Source organism: Anas platyrhynchos, chromosome 10 (assembly GCF_047663525.1).
Source record: "Anas platyrhynchos isolate ZD024472 breed Pekin duck chromosome 10, IASCAAS_PekinDuck_T2T, whole genome shotgun sequence".
Lineage (NCBI taxonomy): Eukaryota > Metazoa > Chordata > Aves > Anseriformes > Anatidae > Anas > Anas platyrhynchos.
Window position 1 is genome coordinate 3,251,558 of NC_092596.1, and position 9,919 is coordinate 3,261,476.

A 9,919-nucleotide genomic window follows, 5' to 3' on the forward strand; every position below is an offset into this window, starting at 1 on the left:
ACCCTCCTGGTTTGCTGTTTCCGAGCAACACTAAATATAGCCCTAGCCGGCATCGGAGATGACCTTAATAGGGGGTGCCAGAAAACGCGTTGTGAGCCCATTTCGCCCATCCAAGAGCGCCCCCAAAGGAAGGCTTTGGGGACAAGTGAACTCCCCAGGGGATTCTTTACGCAGCCCCACATGGAACTGGACCCTTCGGGTTCACTCTTCCTGAGCAAGCCTAAACATAGCCCTAGCCGGCATTGGAGACGACTGAAAACTCGGGCCCCAGAAATCGCATTACAAGCCCATTTCGCCCATCCAAAAGTGCCCCCAAAGGAAGGCTTTGGGTACAAGTGAACTCCCCAGGGGAGCCTTTACAGAGCCCCACGTACAACTTGACCCTCCTTGTTCGCGCTTTCCGAGCAACATTAAACGTAAACCTAGCAAGCATGGGAGACGCTTGAGAACTCAGGCCCCAGAAAACGCGTTGCGAGCCCCTTTCGCCCATCCAAAAGCGCCCCCAAAGGAAGGCTGTGGGTACATCTGAACTCCCCAGGGGATCCTTTACGCAGCCCCACATGCAACTGGACCCTCCGTGTTCGCTCTCTTGAGGAAGCCTAAACATAGCCCTAGCCGGCATCGGAGACGACTGAAAACTCGGGCCCCAGAAATCGCATTACAAGCCCCTTTCGCCCATCCAAAAGTGCCCCCAAAGGAAGGCTTTGGGTACATATGAACTCCCCAGGGAAGCCTTTACGCATCCCCACATGCAACTGGACCCTTCAGGTTCGCTGTTTCCGAGCAACACTAAATATAGCCCTAGCCGGCATCGGAGACGACCTTAAAAGGGGGTGCCAGAAAACGCATTGCGAGCCCCTTTCGCCCATCCAAAAGTGCCCCCAAAGGAAGGCTTTGGGTACAACTAAACTCCCCAGGGGAACCTGTTTGCAGTCCCACATGCAACTGGTCCCTACGTGTTCGCCCTTTTCCAACATCCCTAAATATATCCCTAGCCGGCATCGTCGACAATGGAAAACTCGGGCCCCAGAAATCGCATTACAAGCCCCTTTCGCCCATCCAAAAGTGCCCCCAAAGGAAGGCTTTGGGTACAAGTGAACTCCCCAGGGGAGCCTTTACAGAGCCCCACGTACAACTTGACCCTCCTTGTTCGCGCTTTCCGAGCAACATTAAACGTAAACCTAGCAAGCATGGGAGACGCTTGAGAACTCGGGCCCCAGAAAAAGCGTTGCGAGCCCCTTTCGCCCATCCAAAAGCGCCCCCAAAGGAAGGCTTTGGGTACAAGTGAACTCCCCAGGGGATCCTTTACGCAGCCCCACATGCAACATGACCCTTCGGGTTCGCTCTTCCTGAGCAAGCCTAAACATTGCCCTAGCCAGCATAGGAGAGAACTGAAAAATCGGGCTCCAGAAAACGCGTTCTGAGCCCCTTTCACCCATACAAAAGTGCCCCCAAATGAAGGCTTTGGGTACAACTGAAATCCTCAGGGGAGCCTTTATGCAGCCCCACATGCAACTGGACCCTTCAGGTTCGCTCTTTCCGAGAAACCCTAAACCTAGCATTAACCAGCATAGAAGACGACTGAAAACTCTGGCCGCAGAAAACCTGTTCCGAGCCCCTTTGGCCCATCCAAACGTTCCCCCAGAGGAAGGCTTTGGGTACATATGAACTCCACAGGGAAGCATTTATGCAGCCCCACATGCAACTGGACCCTCCAGGTTCGCTGTTTCCGACCAACCCTAAATATAGCCCTAGCCGGCATCGGAGACGACCTTAAAAGGGGGTGACAGAAAACACGTTGCGAGCCCCTTTCGCCCATCCAAAAGTGCCCCCAAAGGAAGGCTTTGGGTACAACTAAACTCCGCAAGGGAACCTTTTTGCAGTCCCACATGCAACTGGTCCCTACGTGTTCGCCCTTTTCCAACATCCCTAAATATATCCCTAGCCGGCATCGGAGACAACTGAAAACTCGTGCCCCAGAAAACGCGTTGTGAGCCCCTTTCGCCCATCCAAAAGTGCCCCCAGAGGAAGGCTTTGGGTACAACTGAACTCCCCAGGGGAGCCTTTACAGAGCCCCACATACAACTTGACCCTCCTTGTTCGCGTTTTCCGAGCAACATTATACGTAACCCTAGCAAGCATGGGAGACGCTTGAGAACTCGTGCCCCAGAAAACGCGTTGCGAGCCCCATTCGCCCATCCAAAAGCGCCCCCAAAGGAAGGCTTTGGGTACAAGTGAACTCCCCAGGGGAGCCTTTACGCAGCCCTACATGTAACTGGACCCTCCGTGTTCGCTCTCTTGAGCAAGACTATACGTAGCCGTAACCAGCATCGAAGACGACTGAAAACTAGGGCCGCAGAAAACCTCTTCCGAGCCCCTTTCTCCCATCCAAAAGCTCCCCCAGAGGAAGGCTTTGGGTACAGATGAACTCCCCAGGGGAGCCTTTACGCAGCCCCACATGCAACTGGACCCTCCTGGTTTGCTGTTTCCGAGCAACACTAAATATATCCCTAGCCGGCATCGGAGACGACCTTAAAAGGGGTGAAAGAAAACGCGTTGTGAGCCCCTTTCGCCCATCCAAAAGCGCCCCCAAAGGAAGGCTTTGAGTACAAGTGAACTCCCCAGGGGAGTCTTTACGCAGCCCCACATGGAACTGGACCCTTCGGGTTCACTCTTCCTGAGCAAGCCTAAACATAGCCATAGCCAGCATCGGAGACGACTGAAAAACGGGCCCCAGAAAACGCGTTACAATCCCCTTTAGCCCATCCAAAAGTGCTCCCAAAGGAAGGCTTTGGGTACAAGTGAACTCCCCAGGGGAGCCTTTACCCAGCCCCACATGCAACTGGACCCTCTGTGTTCACTCTCTTGAGCATGCCTAAACATAGCGCTAGCCAGTATCGGAGACGACTGAAAACTCGGGCCCCAGAAAACGCGTTGCAAGCCCCTTTCACCCATCCAAAAGTGCCCCCAAAGGAAGGCTTTGGGTACAAGTGAAATCCCCAGGGAAGCCTTTATGCAGCCCCACATGCAACTGTACCCTCCAGGTTCGCTGTTTCCGAGCAACACTATATATAGCCCTAGCCGGCATCGGAGACGACCTTAAAAGGGGGTGACAGAAAACGCGTTGCGAGCCCCTTTCGCCAATCCAAAAGTGCCCCCAAAGGAAGGCTTTGGGTACAACTAAACTCCCCAGGGAAGCCTTTTTGCATTCCCACGTGCAACTGGTCCCTGCGTGTTCGCCGTTTTCCAACATCCCTAAATATAGCCCTAGCCGGCATTTTCGACAATGGAAAACTCGGGCCCCAGAAATCGCATTACAAGCCCATTTCGCCCATCCAAAAGTGCCCCCAAAGGAAGGCTTTGGGTACATCTGAACTCCCCAGGGGAGCCTTTTTGCAGTCCCACATGCAACTGGTCCCTCCGGGTTCGCTCTTCCTGAGAAAGCCTAAACATATCCCTAGCCGGTATCAGAGACGACTGAAAACTCGGGCCCCAGAAATCGCGTTGGGAGCCCCTTTCGCCCATCCAAAAGTGCCCCCAGAGGAAGGCTTTAGTTACAAGTGAACTCCCCAGGGGAGCCTTTTTGCAGTCCCACATGCAACTGGTCCCTCCGGGTTCGCTCTTCCTGAGAAAGCCTAAACATATCCCTAGCCGGTATCAGAGACGACTGAAAACTCGGGCCCCAGAAATCGCGTTGGGAGCCCCTTTGTCCCATCCAAAAGTGCCCCCAGAGGAAGGCATTGGGTACAACTAAACTCCCCAGGGGAGCCTTTTTGCAGTCCCACATGCAACTGGTCCCTCCGGGTTCGCTCTTCCTGAGTAAGCCTAAACATAGCCCTAGCCGGAATCAGAGACGACTGAAAACTCGGGCCCAAGAAAACACGTTACAAGCCCTTTTCGCCCATCCAAAAGCGCCCCCAAAGGAAGGCTTTGGGTACATCTGAACTCCCCAGGGGAGCCTTTATGCAGCCCCACATACAACTGGACACTCCGTATTCGCTCTTTCACAGCAACACTAAATATATCCCTAGCCGGCATCGGAGACAACTGAAAACTCGGGCCCCAGAAAAGGCGTTCTTAGCCCCTTTCAACCATATAAAAGGGCCGCAAATGAAGGCTTTGGATACAACTGTAGTCCTCAGGGGAGCCTTTATACAGCCCCACATGCAATTGGACCCTCCTTGTTCGACGTTTACGAGCCACTCTAAATATAGCCCTCGCCGGCATCAGAGTCGACTGAAAAATCGGGCCCCACAAAATGCATTACAAGCCCCTTTAACCCATCAAAAACTCCCCTAGAGGAAGGCTTTGGGTACATCTGAACTCCCCAGGGGAGCCTTTATGCAGCCCCACATGCAAATGGACCCTCCTTATTCGCTATTGCACAGCAAGCCTAAATATATCCCTAGCCGGCATCGGAGACGACCTTAAAAGGGGTGCCAGAAAACGCGTTGCGAGCCCCTTTCACCCATCCAATAGTGCCCCCAGAAGAAGGCTTTGGGTACAACTAAACTCCCCAGGGGAGCCTTTTTGCAGTCCCACATGCAACTGGTCCCTACGTGTTCGCCCTTTTCCAACATCCCTAAATATAGCCCTAGCCGGAATCGTCAACAATGGACAACTCGGGCCTCAGAAAACACGTTCCGAGCCCCTTTAACCCATCCAAAATTGTCCCCAGAGGAAGGCTTTGGGTACAACTGAAGTCCTCAGGGGAGCCTTTATGCAGCCCCATATGCAACTGGACCCTCAGGGTTCTCTCTTTATGAGTAAGCCTAAACATAGCCCTAGCCGGCATCGGAGACGACTGAAAACTTGGGCCCCAGAAAACGCGTTGCGAGCCCCTTTCGCCCATCCAAAAGCGCCCCCAAAGGAAGGTTTTGGGTACATCTGAACTCCCCAGGGTTGTCTTTAAGCATCCACACATGCAACTGGACCCTCCGTATTCGCTCTTTCATAGCAACACTAAACATATCCCTAGCCGGCATCGGAGACAACTGAAAACTCGGGCTCCAGAAAACGAGTTCTGAGCCCTTTCACCCATATAAAAGAGCCCCCAAATGAAGGCTTTGGGTACAACTGAAGTCCTCAGGGGAGCCTTTATGAAGCCCCACATGCAAATGGACCCTCCGGGTACGCTCTTCCTGAGTAAGCCTAAACATAGCCCTAGCCGGCATCGGAGACGACTGAAAACTCGGGCCACAGAAAACGCGATACAAGCCCCTTTCGCCCATCCAAAAGCGCCCCCAAAGGAAGATTTTGGGTACATCTGAACTCCCCAGGGTTGTCTTTAAGCTTCCACACATGCAACTGGACATTCCGTATTCTCTCTTTCACAGCAAGCCTAATAATATCCCTAGCCGGCATTGGAGACAACTGAAAACTCGGGCCCCAGAAAACGCGTTGCGAGCCCCTTTTGCCCATCCAAAAGCGCCCCCAAAGGAAGGTTCTGGGTACATCTGAACTCCCCAGGGTTGTCTTTAAGCATCCACACATGCAACTGGACCCACCGTATTCGCTCTTTCATAGCAACACTAAATATATCCCTAGCCAGCAACGGAGACAACTGAAAACTCGGGCTCCAGAAAACGCGTTCTGAGCCCTTTCACCCATATAAAAGTGACCCCAAATGAAGGCTTTGGATACAACTGAAGTCCTCAGGGGAGCCTTTATGCAGCCCCACATGCAACTGGACCCTCCGGGTTCGCTCTTCCTGAGCAAGCCTAAACGTAGCCCTAGCCGGCATCAGAGACGACTGAAAACTCGGGCCCCAGAAAACGCGTTGCGAGCCCCTTTCGCACATCCAAAAGCGCCCGCAAAGGAAGGTTTTGGGTACATCTGAACTCCCCAGGGGAGCCTTTATGCAGACCCACATGCAACTGGACATTCCGTATTCGCTTTTTCACAGCAAGCCTAAATATATCCCTAGCCGGCATCGGAGACGACTGAAAACTCGGGCCCCAGAAAACGCGTTGCAAGCCCCTTTCGCCCATCCAAAAGTGCCCCCAAAGGAAGGCTTTGGGTAAAACTAAACTCCCCAGGGGAGCCTTTACAGAGCCCCACATACAACTTGACCCTCCTTGTTCGCACTTTCCGAGCAACATTAAACGTAACCCTAGCAAGCATTGGAGACGCTTGAGAAATCGGGCCCCAGAAAACGTAATCCGAGCCCCTTTCGCCCATCCAAGAGTGTCCCTAAAGGAAGGCTTTGGGAACATCTGAACTCCCCAGGGGATCCTTTACGCAGCCCCACATGCAACTGGACCCTCCAGGTTCGCTCTTTCCGAGAAACACTATAGATAGCCCTAACCAGCATCGAAGACGACTAAAAATTCAGGCCACAAAAAACGTGTTCCGAGCCCCGTTCTCCCAGCCAAAATTGCCCCCAGACGAAGGCTTTGGGTACATCTGAACTCCCCAGGGGAGCCTTTATGCAGACCCACATGCAACTGGACATTCCGTATTCTCTCTTTCACAGCAAGCCTAATAATATCGCTAGCCGGCATCGGAGACGACTGAAAACTCGGGCCCTGGAAAACGCGTTACAATCCCCTTTCGCCCATCCAAAAGAGCCCCCAAAGGAAGGCTTTGGGCACATCTGAACTAGCCAGGGGAGCCTTTATGCAGACCCACATGCAACTGGACATTCCGTATTCGCTCTTTCACAGAAAGCCTAAATATATCCCTAGCCGGCATCGGAGACGACTGAAAACTCGGGCCCCAGAAAACGCGTTGCGAGCCCCTTTCTCCCATCCAAAAGCGCCCCCAAAGGAAGGTTTTGGGTACATCTGAACTCCCCAGGGTTGTCTTTATGCATCCACACATGCAACTGAACCCTCCGTATTCGCTCTTTCATAGCAACACTAAATATATCCCTAGCCGGCATCGGAGACAACTGAAAACTCCGGCCCCAGAAACGCGTTCTGAGCACTTTCACCCATATAAAAGTACCCCCAAATGAAGGCTTTGGATACAACTGAAGTCCTCAGGGGAGCCTTTATGCAGCCCCACATGCAACTGGACCCTCTGGGTTCGCTCTTCCTGAGCAAGCCTAAACATAGCCCTAGCCGGCATCAGAGACGACTGAAAACTCGGGCCACAGAAAATGCGTTGCAAGCCCCTTTCGCCCATCCAAATGTGCCCCCAAAGGAAGGCGTTGGGTACAACTAAACTCCCCAGGGGAGCCTTTTTGCAGTCCCACATGCAACTGGTCCATACGTGTTCGCCCTTTTCCTACATCACTAAATATAGCCCTAGCCGGCATCGTCGACAATGGAAAACTCAGTCCTTAGAAAACGCGTTGCGAGCCCCTTTCGCCCATCCATGAGTGACCCCAGAAGAAGGCTTTGGGTACAACTGAAGTCCCCAGGGGAGCCTTTATGCAGCCCCACATGCAACTGGATCCTCAGGGTTCGCTCTTCCTGAGCAAGCCTAAAAATAGCCCTAGCCCTCATCAGAGACGAGTGAAAACTCGGGCCCCAGAGAACGCGTTACAATCCCCATTCGCCAATCCAAAAGCGCCCCCAAAGGAAGGCTCTGGGTACAAGTGAACTCCCCAGGGGAGCTTTTACGCAGCCCCACATGCAACTGGACACTCCGGGTTCGCTCTTTCCGAGAAACACTATACATACCCCTAACCAGCATTAAAGACGACTGAAAACTCGGGCCACAGAATACCTGTTCCGAGCCCCTTTCCCCCATTCAAAAGTGCCCCCAGAGAAAGGCTTTGGATAGATATGAACTCCCCAGGGAAGCCTTTACGCAGCCCTACATGCAAAAGGACCCTCACGGTTCGCTGTTTACGAGCAACACTAAATATAGCCCTAGCCGGCATTGGAGACGACCTTAAAAGGGGGTGCCAGAAATGCGTTGCGAGCCCCTTTCGCCCATCCAAAAGTGCCCCAGAGTAACGCTTTGGGTACAAATGAAGTCCCCAGTGGAGCCTTTACGCAGCCCCACATGCAACTTGACCCTCCTTGTTCGCTCTTCCTGAGTAAGCCTAAACATAGCCCTAGCCAAAATCAGAGACGACTGAAAACTTGGTCCCCATAAAACACGTTACAAGCCCATTTTGTCCATCCAAAAGTGCCCCCAGAGGAAGGCTTTGGGTACATCTGAAGTCCCCAGGGGAGCCTTTACGCAGCCCCACATGCAAATGGACCGTCCGGGTTCGCTGGTTCCGAGCAAGCCTAAATATATCCCTAGCCGGCATCGGAGTCAACTGAAAAATCGGGCTCCAGAAAACCCGTTCTGAGCCCCTTTCACCTATACAAAGTGCCCCCAAAGGAAGGCTTTGGGTACAACTGAAGTCCTCAGGGGAGCCTTTATGCAGCCCCACATGCAACTTGACCCTCCTTCTTCGCGCTTTCCGAGCAACATTTAACGTATCCCTGGCAAGCATGGGAGACGCTTGAGAACTCGGGCCCCAGAAAACGTGTTACAAGCCCCTTTCGCCCATCCAAAAGTTCCCCCAAAGGAAGGCTTTGGGTACATCTGAACTCCCCAGGGGAGCCTTTACGCAGCCCCACATGCAAATGGACCGTCCGGGTTCGCTGGTTCCGAGCAAGCCTAAATATATCCCTAGCCGGCATCGGAGTCAACTGAAAAATCGGGCTCCAGAAAACCCGTTCTGAGCCCCTTTCACCTATACAAAGTGCCCCCAAAGGAAGGCTTTGGGTACAACTGAAGTCCTCAGGGGAGCCTTTATGCAGCCCCACATGCAACTTGACCCTCCTTCTTCGCGCTTTCCGAGCAACATTTAACGTATCCCTGGCAAGCATGGGAGATGCTTGAGAACTCGGGCCCCAGAAAACGTGTTACAAGCCCCTTTCGCCCATCCAAAAGTTCCCCCAAAGGAAGGCTTTGGGTACATCTGAACTCCCCAGGGGAGCCTTTACGAAGCCCCACATGCAACTGGACCCTCCGTATTCGCTCTTTCACAGCAACGCTAAATATATCCCTAGCCGGCATCGGAGACAACTGAAAACTCGGGCCCCAGAAAACGTGTTACAAGCCCCTTTCGCCAATCCAAAAGTGCCTCCAAAGGAAGGCTTTGGGTACATCTGAACTCCCCAGGGGAGCCTTTACGGAGCCCCACATGCAACTGGACCCTCCGTGTACGCTCTCTTGAGCAAGCCTAAACATAGCCCTAGCCGGCATCAGACACGACTGAAAAACGGGCCCCAGAAAACACATTACAATCCCCCTTCCGCCAATCCAAAAGCGCCCCCAAAGGAAGGCTTTTGTTACATATGAACTCCCCAGGGGAGCTTTTACGCAGCCCCACATGCAACTGGACCCTCCAGGTTTACTCTTTCCGAGAAACTCTAAACATAGCCCTAACCAGCATCGAAGACGACTGAAAATTCGGGCCGCAGAAAACCTGTTCCGAGCCCCTTTCGCCCATCCAAAAGCTCCCACAAAGGAAGGCTTTGGGTACAAGTGAACTCCCCAGGGGAGCCTTTACACAGCCCCATATGCAACTGGAACCTGCAGATTCGCTGTTTCCGAGCAACACAATATATATCCCTAGCCGGCATCGGAGACGACCTTAAAAGGGGGTGCAAGAAAACGCGTTGCGAGCCCCTTTCGCCCATCCAAAAGCGCCCCTAAAGGAAGGCTTTGGGTACAAGTGAACTCCCCAGGGGAGCCTTTACGCAGCCCCACATGCAACTGGACCCTCCGTATTCGCTCTTTCACAGCAAGACTAAAAATATCCCTAGCCGGTATCAGAGACAGGTGAAAACTCGAGCCCCAGAAAACGCTTTGCGAGCCCCTTTCACCCATCCAAGAGCGCCCCCAAAGGAAGGCATTGGGTACATCTGAACTCCCCAGGGGAGCCTTTACAGAGCTCCACATAAAACTTGACCCTCCTTGTTTGCGGTTTTCGAGCAACAATAAATGTATCCCTAGCAAGCATGGG